General features: G+C 46.0%; 10 non-coding genes across 10 annotated transcripts; all 10 read left to right on the forward strand.

The window, feature by feature from the left end:
- The first annotated feature begins 1,646 nt into the window (after positions 1–1,646).
- On the forward strand, positions 1,647–1,837 carry LOC130334703 (U2 spliceosomal RNA). Its single transcript, XR_008876467.1, has one exon. It is a non-coding gene; the product is annotated as a U2 spliceosomal RNA (small nuclear RNA).
- A 2,091-nt stretch (positions 1,838–3,928) lies between these two features.
- On the forward strand, positions 3,929–4,119 carry LOC130334701 (U2 spliceosomal RNA). Its single transcript, XR_008876465.1, has one exon. It is a non-coding gene; the product is annotated as a U2 spliceosomal RNA (small nuclear RNA).
- A 2,096-nt stretch (positions 4,120–6,215) lies between these two features.
- Positions 6,216–6,406, forward strand: LOC130334769 (U2 spliceosomal RNA). Its single transcript, XR_008876519.1, has one exon. It is a non-coding gene; the product is annotated as a U2 spliceosomal RNA (small nuclear RNA).
- Positions 6,407–8,479: 2,073 nt separating this feature from the next.
- Positions 8,480–8,670, forward strand: LOC130334653 (U2 spliceosomal RNA). Its single transcript, XR_008876422.1, has one exon. It is a non-coding gene; the product is annotated as a U2 spliceosomal RNA (small nuclear RNA).
- A 2,095-nt stretch (positions 8,671–10,765) lies between these two features.
- Positions 10,766–10,956, forward strand: LOC130334654 (U2 spliceosomal RNA). Its single transcript, XR_008876423.1, has one exon. It is a non-coding gene; the product is annotated as a U2 spliceosomal RNA (small nuclear RNA).
- A 2,089-nt stretch (positions 10,957–13,045) lies between these two features.
- On the forward strand, positions 13,046–13,236 carry LOC130334656 (U2 spliceosomal RNA). The gene has a single exon (XR_008876424.1). It is a non-coding gene; the product is annotated as a U2 spliceosomal RNA (small nuclear RNA).
- Positions 13,237–15,322: 2,086 nt separating this feature from the next.
- Positions 15,323–15,513, forward strand: LOC130334657 (U2 spliceosomal RNA). The gene has a single exon (XR_008876425.1). It is a non-coding gene; the product is annotated as a U2 spliceosomal RNA (small nuclear RNA).
- Positions 15,514–17,594: 2,081 nt separating this feature from the next.
- LOC130334658 (U2 spliceosomal RNA) lies at positions 17,595–17,785 on the forward strand. Its single transcript, XR_008876426.1, has one exon. It is a non-coding gene; the product is annotated as a U2 spliceosomal RNA (small nuclear RNA).
- A 2,101-nt stretch (positions 17,786–19,886) lies between these two features.
- LOC130334660 (U2 spliceosomal RNA) lies at positions 19,887–20,077 on the forward strand. Its single transcript, XR_008876428.1, has one exon. It is a non-coding gene; the product is annotated as a U2 spliceosomal RNA (small nuclear RNA).
- A 2,104-nt stretch (positions 20,078–22,181) lies between these two features.
- LOC130334661 (U2 spliceosomal RNA) lies at positions 22,182–22,372 on the forward strand. The gene has a single exon (XR_008876429.1). It is a non-coding gene; the product is annotated as a U2 spliceosomal RNA (small nuclear RNA).
- Positions 22,373–23,088: the final 716 nt, after the last annotated feature.

Consider the following 23,088-nt stretch of genomic DNA (forward strand, 5'->3'; position numbering starts at 1 on the left):
TGTAACATAACATGGGGGGGGGGGGGGGTCTCCTGGCTGTTCACACAGGTGTGTCATTGCTGTACATTGACCATGCATTGCTTCTGTGGTATTGCAAAGGCAAAGACAAATGCTTCCAGCCATCCATTGCACTAATGGATTGGTCATCAGCTGGCTGTCTATGTCCCGCATCAATATAGACCAAAGTACAGAGGGTTAGGCTATGCTATTGTGCACCTACCTGATGCATCAGAAGGTGCGAGGCCCTTGCTAAATTCTGTGCACAGACTTTGAGATCTATACTTTAGACTGTATCTAAACCTGCTCCAACATGGACTGACATTCTGGCCTACTTTCAGCCGATGCGACTTGTCTGTCGCTGAACAGTCGCTTTTTATGTATTCAGCACCTATGTATAATGTTGTAAAAATGCTCTAGAAGCTAAAGTCGCAGAAATGTCACACATATTTGGCCTGCAACTTTCTGTGCGACAAATTCAGACAGGAAAAATCAGTATAAATCCTTAGAAAATTATCCCCCAGTGTCTCCATCTGCTGGCGGTATTGAATAAGCATTGCTGCACTGATGGGGTATGCATTAGACGAAAAAAAAGAAGAAAAAGAAGAATAATACGCCCAGAAAAGAGGCGAAAAGGAGAAAAACGTAAAAAAACTTGAAAAAAAAGTAAGAGGAAGAGAAGGGAAAAAAAGGTGGAAATGGGTTTAAAAGTGATTTCGGCGGAGAAATATATATATATATATATATATATATATATATATATATATATATATATACGCGCACACACACACATATATATAAACGTATTCTCCGTTGAGATATTGCAGCCGCTGCTGTGTCCAGGCCCAGGAGCCTTAGCACTGTGCTGTGATGTCACTCAATACCACTGACATCACTAGGTGTAAACAACATCTCTCCTTTGCTGTGTATGTGACTATGGAGCTGTTTGGTGATGTCGTCTATTATGGCCTTCATAGAAGCAACAGGAGATTGTTGCATCCATCTAGAACCCTCAGAACTACAGTGCTATGATGTCACTCACTTCCACAGGCCTTGCAGAGTGTAAACAACAACAACCCAGCTTTGTTGTGTATGTAACCATAGGGATTTGTGATGTCACCTAGAACCTTCACAGCAGCGACAGCTTTATGAGGAGCATCAGCACTGCTCTGCCTGAGCAGAACCATCACCGCCATAGGTTGTCAAATAACCCGGGTTTAACCCACACAGGTAAGTCCAATGGGGTGCAGGCATGTCCTCTATGCTTACAGCTTCCCGTGGGTGTTGGTTTGATACCGTTTGGGGACAGCCAAGGAGGCATCTGCAGGCAACAAAGGTAGGTGTGTGCTTGTGTGTGTGTTTCCTATGCAGATCCTAAGCCCAGTGTCACATGCAAGTAGGAGGAGTAAGAAGGGTTCCTGACAAATCCGGGTTATGGATTGCATTTAAAAAGGTCCCGTGGGAGTGCAATGGGCCCCTATCTTGCTGCTTAGCAATAATGGTATGGGTTTAGGTTCTGCTGTGTGTACTGGTGGTTGACTGCCCCCCAGCCCAGAGTGTGCATGGAAAATTGTCTGGCAGCCTCCCTGACAGCAAGCAGTGATAGTGCCCATGAAGGGCACCTTGTTGGGCCCGCCCCTTTCACGGTTATCGCTTCTCGGCCTTTTGGCTAAGATCAAGTGTAGTATCTGTTCTTATCAGTTTAATATCTGATACGTCCCCTATCTGGGGACCATATATTAAATGGATTTTTGAGAACGGGGGCCGATTTCGAAGCTTGCTTCCGTCGCCCTATGCATTGACCCGATATGGCAGTATCTTAGGGTACAGTGCACCACCCCCTTACAGGGTTAAAAAGAAAGATTCCTACTTTCATTGCTACCTGCTTGCTGGCTAGCCAGCTAGCCAGCCCTGTGGGCCTTGCTGCTGCTGCAGCCAAAAAACAAAAGGTGGTGCTGCTGCTGCTTCTGCTGCTTCTGCTTCTGCTTGTGTCTGGCCGCTGTTGGAGCGTCCAGGCACAGGACTTCTGCTGCTGCTGACTAAATGGCCTCCTTAATTGGATCATTTGAGTAGCCAGCACACCTGTGCAGGTAGGGCATGACATGATAGGCAGCTGCCTTGATAGCGGGTGGGTGCTGAATGTTCCTAATTGACAAAATAAGATTAATGCTTATGAAGAAATATAAAATCTCATCCCTTCCCCAATATCGCGCCACACCCCTACCCCTTAATTCCCTGGTTGAACTTGATGGACATATGTCTTTTTTCGACCGTACTAACTATGTAACTATGTAACATAACATGGGGGGGGGGGGGGTCTCCTGGCTGTTCACACAGGTGTGTCATTGCTGTAAATTGACCATGCATTGCTTCTGTGGTATTGCAAAGGCAAAGACAAATGCTTCCAGCCATCCATTGCACTAATGGATTGGTCATCAGCTGGCTGTCTATGTCCCGCATCAATATAGACCAAAGTACAGAGGGTTAGGCTATGCTATTGTGCACCTACCTGATGCATCAGAAGGTGCGAGGCCCTTGCTAAATTCTGTGCACAGACTTTGAGATCTATACTTTAGACTGTATCTAAACCTGCTCCAACATGGACTGACATTCTGGCCTACTTTCAGCCGATGCGACTTGTCTGTCGCTGAACAGTCGCTTTTTATGTATTCAGCACCTATGTATAATGTTGTAAAAATGCTCTAGAAGCTAAAGTCGCAGAAATGTCACACATATTTGGCCTGCAACTTTCTGTGCGACAAATTCAGACAGGAAAAATCAGTATAAATCCTTAGAAAATTATCCCCCAGTGTCTCCATCTGCTGGCGGTATTGAATAAGCATTGCTGCACTGATGGGGTATGCATTAGACGAAAAAAAAGAAGAAAAAGAAGAATAATACGCCCAGAAAAGAGGCGAAAAGGAGAAAAACGTAAAAAAACGTGAAAAAAAAGTAAGAGGAAGAGAAGGGAAAAAAAGGTGGAAATGGGTTTAAAAGTGATTTCGGCGGAGAAATATATATATATATATATATATATATATATATATATATATATACGCGCACACACACACATATATATATAAACGTATTCTCCGTTGAGATATTGCAGCCGCTGCTGTGTCCAGGCCCAGGAGCCTTAGCACTGTGCTGTGATGTCACTCAATACCACTGACATCACTAGGTGTAAACAACATCTCTCCTTTGCTGTGTATGTGACTATGGAGCTGTTTGGTGATGTCGTCTATTATGGCCTTCATAGAAGCAACAGGAGATTGTTGCATCCATCTAGAACCCTCAGAACTACAGTGCTATGATGTCACTCACTTCCACAGGCCTTGCAGAGTGTAAACAACAACAACCCAGCTTTGTTGTGTATGTAACCATAGGGATTTGTGATGTCACCTAGAACCTTCACAGCAGCGACAGCTTTATGAGGAGCATCAGCACTGCTCTGCCTGAGCAGAACCATCACCGCCATAGGTTGTCAAATAACCCGGGTTTAACCCACACAGGTAAGTCCAATGGGGTGCAGGCATGTCCTCTATGCTTACAGCTTCCCGTGGGTGTTGGTTTGATACCGTTTGGGGACAGCCAAGGAGGCATCTGCAGGCAACAAAGGTAGGTGTGTGCTTGTGTGTGTGTTTCCTATGCAGATCCTAAGCCCAGTGTCACATGCAAGTAGGAGGAGTAAGAAGGGTTCCTGGCAAATCCGGGTTATGGATTGCATTTAAAAAGGCCCCGTGGGAGTGCAATGGGCCCCTGTCTTGCTGCTTAGCAATAATGGTATGGGTTTAGGTTCTGCTGTGTGTACTGGTGGTTGACTGCCCCCCAGCCCAGAGTGTGCATGGAAAATTGTCTGGCAGCCTCCCTGACAGCAAGCAGTGATAGTGCCCATGAAGGGCACCTTGTTGGGCCCGCCCCTTTCACGGTTATCGCTTCTCGGCCTTTTGGCTACGATCAAGTGTAGTATCTGTTCTTATCAGTTTAATATCTGATACGTCCCCTATCTGGGGACCATATATTAAATGGATTTTTGAGAACGGGGGCCGATTTCGAAGCTTGCTTCCGTCGCCCTATGCATTGACCCGATATGGCAGTATCTTCGGGTACAGTGCACCACCCCCTTACAGGGTTAAAAAGAAAGATTCCTACTTTCATTGCTACCTGCTTGCTGGCTAGCCAGCTAGCCAGCCCTGTGGGCCTTGCTGCTGCTGCAGCCAAAAAACAAAAGGTGGTGCTGCTGCTGCTTCTGCTGCTTCTGCTTGTGTCTGGCCGCTGTTGGAGCGTCCAGGCACAGGACTTCTGCTGCTGCTGACTAAATGGCCTCCTTAATTGGATCATTTGAGTAGCCAGCACACCTGTGCAGGTAGGGCATGACATGATAGGCAGCTGCCTTGATAGCGGGTGGGTGCTGAATGTTCCTAATTGACAAAATAAGATTAATGCTTATGAAGAAATATAAAATCTCATCCCTTCCCCAATATCGCGCCACACCCCTACCCCTTAATTCCCTGGTTGAACTTGATGGACATATGTCTTTTTTCGACCGTACTAACTATGTAACTATGTAACATAACATGGGGGGGGGGGGGTCTCCTGGCTGTTCACACAGGTGTGTCATTGCTGTACATTGACCATGCATTGCTTCTGTGGTATTGCAAAGGCAAAGACAAATGCTTCCAGCCATCCATTGCACTAATGGATTGGTCATCAGCTGGCTGTCTATGTCCCGCATCAATATAGACCAAAGTACAGAGGGTTAGGCTATGCTATTGTGCACCTACCTGATGCATCAGAAGGTGCGAGGCCCTTGCTAAATTCTGTGCACAGACTTTGAGATCTATACTTTAGACTGTATCTAAACCTGCTCCAACATGGACTGACATTCTGGCCTACTTTCAGCCGATGCGACTTGTCTGTCGCTGAACAGTCACTTTTTATGTATTCAGCACCTATGTATAATGTTGTAAAAATGCTCTAGAAGCTAAAGTCGCAGAAATGTCACACATATTTGGCCTGCAACTTTCTGTGCGACAAATTCAGACAGGAAAAATCAGTATAAATCCTTAGAAAATTATCCCCCAGTGTCTCCATCTGCTGGCGGTATTGAATAAGCATTGCTGCACTGATGGGGTATGCATTAGACGAAAAAAAAGAAGAAAAAGAAGAATAATACGCCCAGAAAAGAGGCGAAAAGGAGAAAAACGTAAAAAAACGTGAAAAAAAAGTAAGAGGAAGAGAAGGGAAAAAAAGGTGGAAATGGGTTTAAAAGTGATTTCGGCGGAGAAATATATATATATATATATATATATATATATATATATATATATATATATATATATACGCGCACACACACACATATATATATAAACGTATTCTCCGTTGAGATATTGCAGCCGCTGCTGTGTCCAGGCCCAGGAGCCTTAGCACTGTGCTGTGATGTCACTCAATACCACTGACATCACTAGGTGTAAACAACATCTCTCCTTTGCTGTGTATGTGACTATGGAGCTGTTTGGTGATGTCGTCTATTATGGCCTTCATAGAAGCAACAGGAGATTGTTGCATCCATCTAGAACCCTCAGAACTACAGTGCTATGATGTCACTCACTTCCACAGGCCTTGCAGAGTGTAAACAACAACAACCCAGCTTTGTTGTGTATGTAACCATAGGGATTTGTGATGTCACCTAGAACCTTCACAGCAGCGACAGCTTTATGAGGAGCATCAGCACTGCTCTGCCTGAGCAGAACCATCACCGCCATAGGTTGTCAAATAACCCGGGTTTAACCCACACAGGTAAGTCCAATGGGGTGCAGGCATGTCCTCTATGCTTACAGCTTCCCGTGGGTGTTGGTTTGATACCGTTTGGGGACAGCCAAGGAGGCATCTGCAGGCAACAAAGGTAGGTGTGTGCTTGTGTGTGTGTTTCCTATGCAGATCCTAAGCCCAGTGTCACATGCAAGTAGGAGGAGTAAGAAGGGTTCCTGGCAAATCCGGGTTATGGATTGCATTTAAAAAGGCCCCGTGGGAGTGCAATGGGCCCCTGTCTTGCTGCTTAGCAATAATGGTATGGGTTTAGGTTCTGCTGTGTGTACTGGTGGTTGACTGCCCCCCAGCCCAGAGTGTGCATGGAAAATTGTCTGGCAGCCTCCCTGACAGCAAGCAGTGATAGTGCCCATGAAGGGCACCTTGTTGGGCCCGCCCCTTTCACGGTTATCGCTTCTCGGCCTTTTGGCTAAGATCAAGTGTAGTATCTGTTCTTATCAGTTTAATATCTGATACGTCCCCTATCTGGGGACCATATATTAAATGGATTTTTGAGAACGGGGGCCGATTTCGAAGCTTGCTTCCGTCGCCCTATGCATTGACCCGATATGGCAGTATCTTCGGGTACAGTGCACCACCCCCTTACAGGGTTAAAAAGAAAGATTCCTACTTTCATTGCTACCTGCTTGCTGGCTAGCCAGCTAGCCAGCCCTGTGGGCCTTGCTGCTGCTGCAGCCAAAAAACAAAAGGTGGTGCTTCTGCTGCTTCTGCTTCTGCTTGTGTCTGGCCGCTGTTGGAGCGTCCAGGCACAGGACTTCTGCTGCTGCTGACTAAATGGCCTCCTTAATTGGATCATTTGAGTATCCAGCACACATGTGCAGGTAGGGCATGACATGATAGGCAGCTGCCTTGATAGCGGGTGGGTGCTGAATGTTCCTAATTGACAAAATAAGATTAATGCTTATGAAGAAATATAAAATCTCATCCCTTCCCCAATATCGCGCCACACCCCTACCCCTTAATTCCCTGGTTGAACTTGATGGACATATGTCTTTTTTCGACCGTACTAACTATGTAACTATGTAACATAACATGGGGGGGGGGGGGGTCTCCTGGCTGTTCACACAGGTGTGTCATTGCTGTACATTGACCATGCATTGCTTCTGTGGTATTGCAAAGGCAAAGACAAATGCTTCCAGCCATCCATTGCACTAATGGATTGGTCATCAGCTGGCTGTCTATGTCCCGCATCAATATAGACCAAAGTACAGAGGGTTAGGCTATGCTATTGTGCACCTACCTGATGCATCAGAAGGTGCGAGGCCCTTGCTAAATTCTGTGCACAGACTTTGAGATCTATACTTTAGACTGTATCTAAACCTGCTCCAACATGGACTGACATTCTGGCCTACTTTCAGCCGATGCGACTTGTCTGTCGCTGAACAGTCGCTTTTTATGTATTCAGCACCTATGTATAATGTTGTAAAAATGCTCTAGAAGCTAAAGTCGCAGAAATGTCACACATATTTGGCCTGCAACTTTCTGTGCGACAAATTCAGACAGGAAAAATCAGTATAAATCCTTAGAAAATTATCCCCCAGTGTCTCCATCTGCTGGCGGTATTGAATAAGCATTGCTGCACTGATGGGGTATGCATTAGACGAAAAAAAAGAAGAAAAAGAAGAATAATACGCCCAGAAAAGAGGCGAAAAGGAGAAAAACGTAAAAAAACGTGAAAAAAAAGTAAGAGGAAGAGAAGGGAAAAAAAGGTGGAAATGGGTTTAAAAGTGATTTCGGCGGAGAATATATATATATATATATATATATATATATATATATACGCGCACACACACACATATATATAAACGTATTCTCCGTTGAGATATTGCAGCCGCTGCTGTGTCCAGGCCCAGGAGCCTTAGCACTGTGCTGTGATGTCACTCAATACCACTGACATCACTAGGTGTAAACAACATCTCTCCTTTGCTGTGTATGTGACTATGGAGCTGTTTGGTGATGTCGTCTATTATGGCCTTCATAGAAGCAACAGGAGATTGTTGCATCCATCTAGAACCCTCAGAACTACAGTGCTATGATGTCACTCACTTCCACAGGCCTTGCAGAGTGTAAACAACAACAACCCAGCTTTGTTGTGTATGTAACCATAGGGATTTGTGATGTCACCTAGAACCTTCACAGCAGCGACAGCTTTATGAGGAGCATCAGCACTGCTCTGCCTGAGCAGAACCATCACCGCCATAGGTTGTCAAATAACCCGGGTTTAACCCACACAGGTAAGTCCAATGGGGTGCAGGCATGTCCTCTATGCTTACAGCTTCCCGTGGGTGTTGGTTTGATACCGTTTGGGGACAGCCAAGGAGGCATCTGCAGGCAACAAAGGTAGGTGTGTGCTTGTGTGTGTGTTTCCTATGCAGATCCTAAGCCCAGTGTCACATGCACGTAGGAGGAGTAAGAAGGGTTCCTGGCAAATCCGGGTTATGGATTGCATTTAAAAAGGCCCCGTGGGAGTGCAATGGGCCCCTGTCTTGCTGCTTAGCAATAATGGTATGGGTTTAGGTTCTGCTGTGTGTACTGGTGGTTGACTGCCCCCCAGCCCAGAGTGTGCATGGAAAATTGTCTGGCAGCCTCCCTGACAGCAAGCAGTGATAGTGCCCATGAAGGGCACCTTGTTGGGCCCGCCCCTTTCACGGTTATCGCTTCTCGGCCTTTTGGCTAAGATCAAGTGTAGTATCTGTTCTTATCAGTTTAATATCTGATACGTCCCCTATCTGGGGACCATATATTAAATGGATTTTTGAGAACGGGGGCCGATTTCGAAGCTTGCTTCCGTCGCCCTATGCATTGACCCGATATGGCAGTATCTTCGGGTACAGTGCACCACCCCCTTACAGGGTTAAAAAGAAAGATTCCTACTTTCATTGCTACCTGCTTGCTGGCTAGCCAGCTAGCCAGCCCTGTGGGCCTTGCTGCTGCTGCAGCCAAAAAACAAAAGGTGGTGCTGCTGCTGCTTCTGCTGCTTCTGCTGCTTCTGCTTCTGCTTGTGTCTGGCCGCTGTTGGAGCGTCCAGGCACAGGACTTCTGCTGCTGCTGACGACTAAATGGCCTCCTTAATTGGATCATTTGAGTAGCCAGCACACCTGTGCAGGTAGGGCATGACATGATAGGCAGCTGCCTTGATAGCGGGTGGGTGCTGAATGTTCCTAATTGACAAAATAAGATTAATGCTTATGAAGAAATATAAAATCTCATCCCTTCCCCAATATCGCGCCACACCCCTACCCCTTAATTCCCTGGTTGAACTTGATGGACATATGTCTTTTTTCGACCGTACTAACTATGTAACTATGTAACATAACATGGGGGGGGGGGTCTCCTGGCTGTTCACACAGGTGTGTCATTGCTGTACATTGACCATGCATTGCTTCTGTGGTATTGCAAAGGCAAAGACAAATGCTTCCAGCCATCCATTGCACTAATGGATTGGTCATCAGCTGGCTGTCTATGTCCCGCATCAATATAGACCAAAGTACAGAGGGTTAGGCTATGCTATTGTGCACCTACCTGATGCATCAGAAGGTGCGAGGCCCTTGCTAAATTCTGTGCACAGACTTTGAGATCTATACTTTAGACTGTATCTAAACCTGCTCCAACATGGACTGACATTCTGGCCTACTTTCAGCCGATGCGACTTGTCTGTCGCTGAACAGTCGCTTTTTATGTATTCAGCACCTATGTATAATGTTGTAAAAATGCTCTAGAAGCTAAAGTCGCAGAAATGTCACACATATTTGGCCTGCAACTTTCTGTGCGACAAATTCAGACAGGAAAAATCAGTATAAATCCTTAGAAAATTATCCCCCAGTGTCTCCATCTGCTGGCGGTATTGAATAAGCATTGCTGCACTGATGGGGTATGCATTAGACGAAAAAAAAGAAGAAAAAGAAGAATAATACGCCCAGAAAAGAGGCGAAAAGGAGAAAAACGTAAAAAAACGTGAAAAAAAAGTAAGAGGAAGAGAAGGGAAAAAAAGGTGGAAATGGGTTTAAAAGTGATTTCGGCGGAGAATATATATATATATATATATATATATATATATATATATATACGCGCACACACACACATATATATAAACGTATTCTCCGTTGAGATATTGCAGCCGCTGCTGTGTCCAGGCCCAGGAGCCTTAGCACTGTGCTGTGATGTCACTCAATACCACTGACATCACTAGGTGTAAACAACATCTCTCCTTTGCTGTGTATGTGACTATGGAGCTGTTTGGTGATGTCGTCTATTATGGCCTTCATAGAAGCAACAGGAGATTGTTGCATCCATCTAGAACCCTCAGAACTACAGTGCTATGATGTCACTCACTTCCACAGGCCTTGCAGAGTGTAAACAACAACAACCCAGCTTTGTTGTGTATGTAACCATAGGGATTTGTGATGTCACCTAGAACCTTCACAGCAGCGACAGCTTTATGAGGAGCATCAGCACTGCTCTGCCTGAGCAGAACCATCACCGCCATAGGTTGTCAAATAACCCGGGTTTAACCCACACAGGTAAGTCCAATGGGGTGCAGGCATGTCCTCTATGCTTACAGCTTCCCGTGGGTGTTGGTTTGATACCGTTTGGGGACAGCCAAGGAGGCATCTGCAGGCAACAAAGGTAGGTGTGTGCTTGTGTGTGTGTTTCCTATGCAGATCCTAAGCCCAGTGTCACATGCAAGTAGGAGGAGTAAGAAGGGTTCCTGGCAAATCCGGGTTATGGATTGCATTTAAAAAGGCCCCGTGGGAGTGCAATGGGCCCCTGTCTTGCTGCTTAGCAATAATGGTATGGGTTTAGGTTCTGCTGTGTGTACTGGTGGTTGACTGCCCCCCAGCCCAGAGTGTGCATGGAAAATTGTCTGGCAGCCTCCCTGACAGCAAGCAGTGATAGTGCCCATGAAGGGCACCTTGTTGGGCCCGCCCCTTTCACGGTTATCGCTTCTCGGCCTTTTGGCTAAGATCAAGTGTAGTATCTGTTCTTATCAGTTTAATATCTGATACGTCCCCTATCTGGGGACCATATATTAAATGGATTTTTGAGAACGGGGGCCGATTTCGAAGCTTGCTTCCGTCGCCCTATGCATTGACCCGATATGGCAGTATCTTCGGGTACAGTGCACCACCCCCTTACAGGGTTAAAAAGAAAGATTCCTACTTTCATTGCTACCTGCTTGCTGGCTAGCCAGCTAGCCAGCCCTGTGGGCCTTGCTGCTGCTGCAGCCAAAAAACAAAAGGTGGTGCTGCTGCTGCTTCTGCTGCTTCTGCTTCTGCTTGTGTCTGGCCGCTGTTGGAGCGTCCAGGCACAGGACTTCTGCTGCTGCTGACTAAATGGCCTCCTTAATTGGATCATTTGAGTATCCAGCACACCTGTGCAGGTAGGGCATGACATGATAGGCAGCTGCCTTGATAGAGGGTGGGTGCTGAATGTTCCTAATTGACAAAATAACATTAATGCTTATGAAGAAATATAAAATCTCATCCCTTCCCCAATATCGCGCCACACCCCTACCCCTTAATTCCCTGGTTGAACTTGATGGACATATGTCTTTTTTCGACCGTACTAACTATGTAACTATGTAACATAACATGGGGGGGGGGGGTCTCCTGGCTGTTCACACAGGTGTGTCATTGCTGTACATTGACCATGCATTGCTTCTGTGGTATTGCAAAGGCAAAGACAAATGCTTCCAGCCATCCATTGCACTAATGGATTGGTCATCAGCTGGCTGTCTATGTCCCGCATCAATATAGACCAAAGTACAGAGGGTTAGGCTATGCTATTGTGCACCTACCTGATGCATCAGAAGGTGCGAGGCCCTTGCTAAATTCTGTGCACAGACTTTGAGATCTATACTTTAGACTGTATCTAAACCTGCTCCAACATGGACTGACATTCTGGCCTACTTTCAGCCGATGCGACTTGTCTGTCGCTGAACAGTCGCTTTTTATGTATTCAGCACCTATGTATAATGTTGTAAAAATGCTCTAGAAGCTAAAGTCGCAGAAATGTCACACATATTTGGCCTGCAACTTTCTGTGCGACAAATTCAGACAGGAAAAATCAGTATAAATCCTTAGAAAATTATCCCCCAGTGTCTCCATCTGCTGGCGGTATTGAATAAGCATTGCTGCACTGATGGGGTATGCATTAGACGAAAAAAAAGAAGAAAAAGAAGAATAATACGCCCAGAAAAGAGGCGAAAAGGAGAAAAACGTAAAAAAACGTGAAAAAAAAGTAAGAGGAAGAGAAGGGAAAAAAAGGTGGAAATGGGTTTAAAAGTGATTTCGGCGGAGAAATATATATATATATATATATATATATATATATATATATATATATACGCGCACACACACACATATATATAAACGTATTCTCCGTTGAGATATTGCAGCCGCTGCTGTGTCCAGGCCCAGGAGCCTTAGCACTGTGCTGTGATGTCACTCAATACCACTGACATCACTAGGTGTAAACAACATCTCTCCTTTGCTGTGTATGTGACTATGGAGCTGTTTGGTGATGTCGTCTATTATGGCCTTCATAGAAGCAACAGGAGATTGTTGCATCCATCTAGAACCCTCAGAACTACAGTGCTATGATGTCACTCACTTCCACAGGCCTTGCAGAGTGTAAACAACAACAACCCAGCTTTGTTGTGTATGTAACCATAGGGATTTGTGATGTCACCTAGAACCTTCACAGCAGCGACAGCTTTATGAGGAGCATCAGCACTGCTCTGCCTGAGCAGAACCATCACCGCCATAGGTTGTCAAATAACCCGGGTTTAACCCACACAGGTAAGTCCAATGGGGTGCAGGCATGTCCTCTATGCTTACAGCTTCCCGTGGGTGTTGGTTTGATACCGTTTGGGGACAGCCAAGGAGGCATCTGCAGGCAACAAAGGTAGGTGTGTGCTTGTGTGTGTGTTTCCTATGCAGATCCTAAGCCCAGTGTCACATGCAAGTAGGAGGAGTAAGAAGGGTTCCTGGCAAATCCGGGTTATGGATTGCATTTAAAAAGGCCCCGTGGGAGTGCAATGGGCCCCTGTCTTGCTGCTTAGCAATAATGGTATGGGTTTAGGTTCTGCTGTGTGTACTGGTGGTTGACTGCCCCCCAGCCCAGAGTGTGCATGGAAAATTGTCTGGCAGCCTCCCTGACAGCAAGCAGTGATAGTGCCCATGAAGGGCACCTTGTTGGGCCCGCCCCTTTCACGGTTATCGCTTCTCGGCCTTTTGGCTAAGATCAAGTGTAGTATCTGTTCTTATCAGTTTAATATCTGATACGTCCCCTATCTGGGGACCATATATTAAATGGATTTTTGAGAACGGGGGCCGATTTCGAAGCTTGCTTCCGTCGCCCTATGCATTGACCCGATATGGCAGTATCTTCGGGTACAGTGCACCACCCCCTTAAAGGGTTAAAAAGAAAGATTCCTACTTTCATTGCTACCTGCTTGCTGGCTAGCCAGCTAGCCAGCCCTGTGGGCCTTGCTGCTGCTGCAGCCAAAAAACAAAAGGTGGTGCTGCTGCTGCTTCTGCTGCTGCTTGTGTCTGGCCGCTGTTGGAGCGTCCAGGCACAGGACTTCTGCTGCTGCTGACTAAATGGCCTCCTTAATTGGATCATTTGAGTAGCCAGCACACCTGTGCAGGTAGGGCATGACATGATAGGCAGCTGCCTTGATAGCGGGTGGGTGCTGAATGTTCCTAATTGACAAAATAAGATTAATGCTTATGAAGAAATATAAAATCTCATCCCTTCCCCAATATCGCGCCACACCCCTACCCCTTAATTCCCTGGTTGAACTTGATGGACATATGTCTTTTTTCGACCGTACTAACTATGTAACTATGTAACATAACATGGGGGGGGGGGGGGGGTCTCCTGGCTGTTCACACAGGTGTGTCATTGCTGTACATTGACCATGCATTGCTTCTGTGGTATTGCAAAGGCAAAGACAAATGCTTCCAGCCATCCATTGCACTAATGGATTGGTCATCAGCTGGCTGTCTATGTCCCGCATCAATATAGACCAAAGTACAGAGGGTTAGGCTATGCTATTGTGCACCTACCTGATGCATCAGAAGGTGCGAGGCCCTTGCTAAATTCTGTGCACAGACTTTGAGATCTATACTTTAGACTGTATCTAAACCTGCTCCAACATGGACTGACATTCTGGCCTACTTTCAGCCGATGCGACTTGTCTGTCGCTGAACAGTCGCTTTTTATGTATTCAGCACCTATGTATAATGTTGTAAAAATGCTCTAGAAGCTAAAGTCGCAGAAATGTCACACATATTTGGCCTGCAACTTTCTGTGCGACAAATTCAGACAGGAAAAATCAGTATAAATCCTTAGAAAATTATCCCCCAGTGTCTCCATCTGCTGGCGGTATTGAATAAGCATTGCTGCACTGATGGGGTATGCATTAGACGAAAAAAAAGAAGAAAAAGAAGAATAATACGCCCAGAAAAGAGGCGAAAAGGAGAAAAACGTAAAAAAACGTGAAAAAAAAGTAAGAGGAAGAGAAGGGAAAAAAAGGTGGAAATGGGTTTAAAAGTGATTTCGGCGGAGAAATATATATATATATATATATATATATATATATATATATATATATACGCGCACACACACACATATATATATAAACGTATTCTCCGTTGAGATATTGCAGCCGCTGCTGTGTCCAGGCCCAGGAGCCTTAGCACTGTGCTGTGATGTCACTCAATACCACTGACATCACTAGGTGTAAACAACATCTCTCCTTTGCTGTGTATGTGACTATGGAGCTGTTTGGTGATGTCGTCTATTATGGCCTTCATAGAAGCAACAGGAGATTGTTGCATCCATCTAGAACCCTCAGAACTACAGTGCTATGATGTCACTCACTTCCACAGGCCTTGCAGAGTGTAAACAACAACAACCCAGCTTTGTTGTGTATGTAACCATAGGGATTTGTGATGTCACCTAGAACCTTCACAGCAGCGACAGCTTTATGAGGAGCATCAGCACTGCTCTGCCTGAGCAGAACCATCACCGCCATAGGTTGTCAAATAACCCGGGTTTAACCCACACAGGTAAGTCCAATGGGGTGCAGGCATGTCCTCTATGCTTACAGCTTCCCGTGGGTGTTGGTTTGATACCGTTTGGGGACAGCCAAGGAGGCATCTGCAGGCAACAAAGGTAGGTGTGTGCTTGTGTGTGTGTTTCCTATGCAGATCCTAAGCCCAGTGTCACATGCAAGTAGGAGGAGTAAGAAGGGTTCCTGGCAAATCCGGGTTATGGATTGCATTTAAAAAGGCCCCGTGGGAGTGCAATGGGCCCCTGTCTTGCTGCTTAGCAATAATGGTATGGGTTTAGGTTCTGCTGTGTGTACTGGTGGTTGACTGCCCCCCAGCCCAGAGTGTGCATGGAAAATTGTCTGGCAGCCTCCCTGACAGCAAGCAGTGATAGTGCCCATGAAGGGCACCTTGTTGGGCCCGCCCCTTTCACGGTTATCGCTTCTCGGCCTTTTGGCTAAGATCAAGTGTAGTATCTGTTCTTATCAGTTTAATATCTGATACGTCCCCTATCTGGGGACCATATATTAAATGGATTTTTGAGAACGGGGGCCGATTTCGAAGCTTGCTTCCGTCGCCCTATGCATTGACCCGATATGGCAGTATCTTCGGGTACAGTGCACCACCCCCTTAAAGGGTTAAAAAGAAAGATTCCTACTTTCATTGCTACCTGCTTGCTGGCTAGCCAGCTAGCCAGCCCTGTGGGCCTTGCTGCTGCTGCAGCCAAAAAACAAAAGGTGGTGCTGCTGCTGCTTCTGCTGCTGCTTGTGTCTGGCCGCTGTTGGAGCGTCCAGGCACAGGACTTCTGCTGCTGCTGACTAAATGGCCTCCTTAATTGGATCATTTGAGTAGCCAGCACACCTGTGCAGGTAGGGCATGACATGATAGGCAGCTGCCTTGATAGCGGGTGGGTGCTGAATGTTCCTAATTGACAAAATAAGATTAATGCTTATGAAGAAATATAAAATCTCATCCCTTCCCCAATATCGCGCCACACCCCTACCCCTTAATTCCCTGGTTGAACTTGATGGACATATGTCTTTTTTCGACCGTACTAACTATGTAACTATGTAACATAACATGGGGGGGGGGGGGGGGTCTCCTGGCTGTTCACACAGGTGTGTCATTGCTGTACATTGACCATGCATTGCTTCTGTGGTATTGCAAAGGCAAAGACAAATGCTTCCAGCCATCCATTGCACTAATGGATTGGTCATCAGCTGGCTGTCTATGTCCCGCATCAATATAGACCAAAGTACAGAGGGTTAGGCTATGCTATTGTGCACCTACCTGATGCATCAGAAGGTGCGAGGCCCTTGCTAAATTCTGTGCACAGACTTTGAGATCTATACTTTAGACTGTATCTAAACCTGCTCCAACATGGACTGACATTCTGGCCTACTTTCAGCCGATGCGACTTGTCTGTCGCTGAACAGTCGCTTTTTATGTATTCAGCACCTATGTATAATGTTGTAAAAATGCTCTAGAAGCTAAAGTCGCAGAAATGTCACACATATTTGGCCTGCAACTTTCTGTGCGACAAATTCAGACAGGAAAAATCAGTATAAATCCTTAGAAAATTATCCCCCAGTGTCTCCATCTGCTGGCGGTATTGAATAAGCATTGCTGCACTGATGGGGTATGCATTAGACGAAAAAAAAGAAGAAAAAGAAGAATAATACGCCCAGAAAAGAGGCGAAAAGGAGAAAAACGTAAAAAAACGTGAAAAAAAAGTAAGAGGAAGAGAAGGGAAAAAAAGGTGGAAATGGGTTTAAAAGTGATTTCGGCGGAGAATATATATATATATATATATATATATATATATATATATATATACGCGCACACACACACATATATATAAACGTATTCTCCGTTGAGATATTGCAGCCGCTGCTGTGTCCAGGCCCAGGAGCCTTAGCACTGTGCTGTGATGTCACTCAATACCACTGACATCACTAGGTGTAAACAACATCTCTCCTTTGCTGTGTATGTGACTATGGAGCTGTTTGGTGATGTCGTCTATTATGGCCTTCATAGAAGCAACAGGAGATTGTTGCATCCATCTAGAACCCTCAGAACTACAGTGCTATGATGTCACTCACTTCCACAGGCCTTGCAGAGTGTAAACAACAACAACCCAGCTTTGTTGTGTATGTAACCATAGGGATTTGTGATGTCACCTAGAACCTTCACAGCAGCGACAGCTTTATGAGGAGCATCAGCACTGCTCTGCCTGAGCAGAACCATCACCGCCATAGGTTGTCAAATAACCCGGGTTTAACCCACACAGGTAAGTCCAATGGGGTGCAGGCATGTCCTCTATGCTTACAGCTTCCCGTGGGTGTTGGTTTGATACCGTTTGGGGACAGCCAAGGAGGCATCTGCAGGCAACAAAGGTAGGTGTGTGCTTGTGTGTGTGTTTCCTATGCAGATCCTAAGCCCAGTGTCACATGCAAGTAGGAGGAGTAAGAAGGGTTCCTGGCAAATCCGGGTTATGGATTGCATTTAAAAAGGCCCCGTGGGAGTGCAATGGGCCCCTGTCTTGCTGCTTAGCAATAATGGTATGGGTTTAGGTTCTGCTGTGTGTACTGGTGGTTGACTGCCCCCCAGCCCAGAGTGTGCATGGAAAATTGTCTGGCAGCCTCCCTGACAGCAAGCAGTGATAGTGCCCATGAAGGGCACCTTGTTGGGCCCGCCCCTTTCACGGTTATCGCTTCTCGGCCTTTTGGCTAAGATCAAGTGTAGTATCTGTTCTTATCAGTTTAATATCTGATACGTCCCCTATCTGGGGACCATATATTAAATGGATTTTTGAGAACGGGGGCCGATTTCGAAGCTTGCTTCCGTCGCCCTATGCATTGACCCGATATGGCAGTATCTTCGGGTACAGTGCACCACCCCCTTACAGGGTTAAAAAGAAAGATTCCTACTTTCATTGCTACCTGCTTGCTGGCTAGCCAGCTAGCCAGCCCTGTGGGCCTTGCTGCTGCTGCAGCCAAAAAACAAAAGGTGGTGCTGCTGCTGCTGCTTCTGCTGCTTCTGCTTCTGCTTGTGTCTGGCCGCTGTTGGAGCGTCCAGGCACAGGACTTCTGCTGCTGCTGACTAAATGGCCTCCTTAATTGGATCATTTGAGTAGCCAGCACACCTGTGCAGGTAGGGCATGACATGATAGGCAGCTGCCTTGATAGCGGGTGGGTGCTGAATGTTCCTAATTGACAAAATAAGATTAATGCTTATGAAGAAATATAAAATCTCATCCCTTCCCCAATATCGCGCCACACCCCTACCCCTTAATTCCCTGGTTGAACTTGATGGACATATGTCTTTTTTCGACCGTACTAACTATGTAACTATGTAACATAACATGGGGGGGGGGGGGGGGGTCTCCTGGCTGTTCACACAGGTGTGTCATTGCTGTACATTGACCATGCATTGCTTCTGTGGTATTGCAAAGGCAAAGACAAATGCTTCCAGCCATCCATTGCACTAATGGATTGGTCATCAGCTGGCTGTCTATGTCCCACATCAATATAGACCAAAGTACAGAGGGTTAGGCTATGCTATTGTGCACCTACCTGATGCATCAGAAGGTGCGAGGCCCTTGCTAAATTCTGTGCACAGACTTTGAGATCTATACTTTAGACTGTATCTAAACCTGCTCCAACATGGACTGACATTCTGGCCTACTTTCAGCCGATGCGACTTGTCTGTCGCTGAACAGTCGCTTTTTATGTATTCAGCACCTATGTATAATGTTGTAAAAATGCTCTAGAAGCTAAAGTCGCAGAAATGTCACACATATTTGGCCTGCAACTTTCTGTGCGACAAATTCAGACAGGAAAAATCAGTATAAATCCTTAGAAAATTATCCCCCAGTGTCTCCATCTGCTGGCGGTATTGAATAAGCATTGCTGCACTGATGGGGTATGCATTAGACGAAAAAAAAGAAGAAAAAGAAGAATAATACGCCCAGAAAAGAGGCGAAAAGGAGAAAAACGTAAAAAAACTTGAAAAAAAAGTAAGAGGAAGAGAAGGGAAAAAAAGGTGGAAATGGGTTTAAAAGTGATTTCGGCGGAGAAATATATATATATATATATATATATATATATATATATATATATATATATACGCGCACACACACACATATATATAAACGTATTCTCCGTTGAGATATTGCAGCCGCTGCTGTGTCCAGGCCCAGGAGCCTTAGCACTGTGCTGTGATGTCACTCAATACCACTGACATCACTAGGTGTAAACAACATCTTTCCTTTGCTGTGTATGTGACTATGGAGCTGTTTGGTGATGTCGTCTATTATGGCCTTCATAGAAGCAACAGGAGATTGTTGCATCCATCTAGAACCCTCAGAACTACAGTGCTATGATGTCACTCACTTCCACAGGCCTTGCAGAGTGTAAACAACAACAACCCAGCTTTGTTGTGTATGTAACCATAGGGATTTGTGATGTCACCTAGAACCTTCACAGCAGCGACAGCTTTATGAGGAGCATCAGCACTGCTCTGCCTGAGCAGAACCATCACCGCCATAGGTTGTCAAATAACCCGGGTTTAACCCACACAGGTAAGTCCAATGGGGTGCAGGCATGTCCTCTATGCTTACAGCTTCCCGTGGGTGTTGGTTTGATACCGTTTGGGGACAGCCAAGGAGGCATCTGCAGGCAACAAAGGTAGGTGTGTGCTTGTGTGTGTGTTTCCTATGCAGATCCTAAGCCCAGTGTCACATGCAAGTAGGAGGAGTAAGAAGGGTTCCTGGCAAATCCGGGTTATGGATTGCATTTAAAAAGGCCCCGTGGGAGTGCAATGGGCCCCTGTCTTGCTGCTTAGCAATAATGGTATGGGTTTAGGTTCTGCTGTGTGTACTGGTGGTTGACTGCCCCCCAGCCCAGAGTGTGCATGGAAAATTGTCTGGCAGCCTCCCTGACAGCAAGCAGTGATAGTGCCCATGAAGGGCACCTTGTTGGGCCCGCCCCTTTCACGGTTATCGCTTCTCGGCCTTTTGGCTAAGATCAAGTGTAGTATCTGTTCTTATCAGTTTAATATCTGATACGTCCCCTATCTGGGGACCATATATTAAATGGATTTTTGAGAACGGGGGCCGATTTCGAAGCTTGCTTCCGTCGCCCTATGCATTGACCCGATATGGCAGTATCTTCGGGTACAGTGCACCACCCCCTTACAGGGTTAAAAAGAAAGATTCCTACTTTCATTGCTACCTGCTTGCTGGCTAGCCAGCTAGCCAGCCCTGTGGGCCTTGCTGCTGCTGCAGCCAAAAAACAAAAGGTGGTGCTGCTGCTGCTTCTGCTGCTTCTGCTTCTGCTTGTGTCTGGCCGCTGTTGGAGCGTCCAGGCACAGGACTTCTGCTGCTGCTGACTAAATGGCCTCCTTAATTGGATCATTTGAGTAGCCAGCACACCTGTGCAGGTAGGGCATGACATGATAGGCAGCTGCCTTGATAGCGGGTGGGTGCTGAATGTTCCTAATTGACAAAATAAGATTAATGCTTATGAAGAAATATAAAATCTCATCCCTTCCCCAATATCGCGCCACACCCCTACCCCTTAATTCCCTGGTTGAACTTGATGGACATATGTCTTTTTTCGACCGTACTAACTATGTAACTATGTAACATAACATGGGGGGGGGGGGGGGTCTCCTGGCTGTTCACACAGGTGTGTCATTGCTGTACATTGACCATGCATTGCTTCTGTGGTATTGCAAAGGCAAAGACAAATGCTTCCAGCCATCCATTGCACTAATGGATTGGTCATCAGCTGGCTGTCTATGTCCCGCATCAATATAGACCAAAGTACAGAGGGTTAGGCTATGCTATTGTGCACCTACCTGATGCATCAGAAGGTGCGAGGCCCTTGCTAAATTCTGTGCACAGACTTTGAGATCTATACTTTAGACTGTATCTAAACCTGCTCCAACATGGACTGACATTCTGGCCTACTTTCAGCCGATGCGACTTGTCTGTCGCTGAACAGTCGCTTTTTATGTATTCAGCACCTATGTATAATGTTGTAAAAATGCTCTAGAAGCTAAAGTCGCAGAAATGTCACACATATTTGGCCTGCAACTTTCTGTGCGACAAATTCAGACAGGAAAAATCAGTATAAATCCTTAGAAAATTATCCCCCAGTGTCTCCATCTGCTGGCGGTATTGAATAAGCATTGCTGCACTGATGGGGTATGCATTAGACGAAAAAAAAGAAGAAAAAGAAGAATAATACGCCCAGAAAAGAGGCGAAAAGGAGAAAAACGTAAAAAAACTTGAAAAAAAAGTAAGAGGAAGAGAAGGGAAAAAAAGGTGGAAATGGGTTTAAAAGTGATTTCGGCGGAGAAATATATATATATATATATATATATATATATATATATATATATATATATATATATATACGCGCACACACACACATATATATAAACGTATTCTCCGTTGAGATATTGCAGCCGCTGCTGTGTCCAGGCCCAGGAGCCTTAGCACTGTGCTGTGATGTCACTCAATACCACTGACATCACTAGGTGTAAACAACATCTCTCCTTTGCTGTGTATGTGACTATGGAGCTGTTTGGTGATGTCGTCTATTATGGCCTTCATAGAAGCAACAGGAGATTGTTGCATCCATCTAGAACCCTCAGAACTACAGTGCTATGATGTCACTCACTTCCACAGGCCTTGCAGAGTGTAAACAACAACAACCCAGCTTTGTTGTGTATGTAACCATAGGGATTTGTGATGTCACCTAGAACCTTCACAGCAGCGACAGCTTTATGAGGAGCATCAGCACTGCTCTGCCTGAGCAGAACCATCACCGCCATAGGTTGTCAAATAACCCGGGTTTAACCCACACAGGTAAGTCCAATGGGGTGCAGGCATGTCCTCTATGCTTACAGCTTCCCGTGGGTGTTGGTTTGATACCGTTTGGGGACAGCCAAGGAGGCATCTGCAGGCAACAAAGGTAGGTGTGTGCTTGTGTGTGTGTTTCCTATGCAGATCCTAAGCCCAGTGTCACATGCAAGTAGGAGGAGTAAGAAGGGTTCCTGGCAAATCCGGGTTATGGATTGCATTTAAAAAGGCCCCGTGGGAGTGCAATGGGCCCCTGTCTTGCTGCTTAGCAATAATGGTATGGGTTTAGGTTCTGCTGTGTGTACTGGTGGTTGACTGCCCCCCAGCCCAGAGTGTGCATGGAAAATTGTCTGGCAGCCTCCCTGACAGCAAGCAGTGATAGTGCCCATGAAGGGCACCTTGTTGGGCCCGCCCCTTTCACGGTTATCGCTTCTCGGCCTTTTGGCTAAGATCAAGTGTAGTATCTGTTCTTATCAGTTTAATATCTGATACGTCCCCTATCTGGGGACCATATATTAAATGGATTTTTGAGAACGGGGGCCGATTTCGAAGCTTGCTTCCGTCGCCCTATGCATTGACCCGATATGGCAGTATCTTCGGGTACAGTGCACCACCCCCTTACAGGGTTAAAAAGAAAGATTCCTACTTTCATTGCTACCTGCTTGCTGGCTAGCCAGCTAGCCAGCCCTGTGGGCCTTGCTGCTGCTGCAGCCAAAAAACAAAAGGTGGTGCTGCTGCTGCTTCTGCTGCTTCTGCTTCTGCTTGTGTCTGGCCGCTGTTGGAGCGTCCAGGCACAGGACTTCTGCTGCTGCTGACTAAATGGCCTCCTTAATTGGATCATTTGAGTAGCCAGCACACCTGTGCAGGTAGGGCATGACATGATAGGCAGCTGCCTTGATAGCGGGTGGGTGCTGAATGTTCCTAATTGACAAAATAAGATTAATGCTTATGAAGAAATATAAAATCTCATCCCTTCCCCAATATCGCGCCACACCCCTACCCCTTAATTCCCTGGTTGAACTTGATGGACATATGTCTTTTTTCGACCGTACTAACTATGTAACTATGTAACATAACATGGGGGGGGGGGGGGTCTCCTGGCTGTTCACACAGGTGTGTCATTGCTGTACATTGACCATGCATTGCTTCTGTGGTATTGCAAAGGCAAAGACAAATGCTTCCAGCCATCCATTGCACTAATGGATTGGTCATCAGCTGGCTGTCTATGTCCCGCATCAATATAGACCAAAGTACAGAGGGTTAGGCTATGCTATTGTGCACCTACCTGATGCATCAGAAGGTGCGAGGCCCTTGCTAAATTCTGTGCACAGA

Source organism: Hyla sarda, unplaced genomic scaffold (genome assembly GCF_029499605.1).
Source record: "Hyla sarda isolate aHylSar1 unplaced genomic scaffold, aHylSar1.hap1 scaffold_440, whole genome shotgun sequence".
Lineage (NCBI taxonomy): Eukaryota > Metazoa > Chordata > Amphibia > Anura > Hylidae > Hyla > Hyla sarda.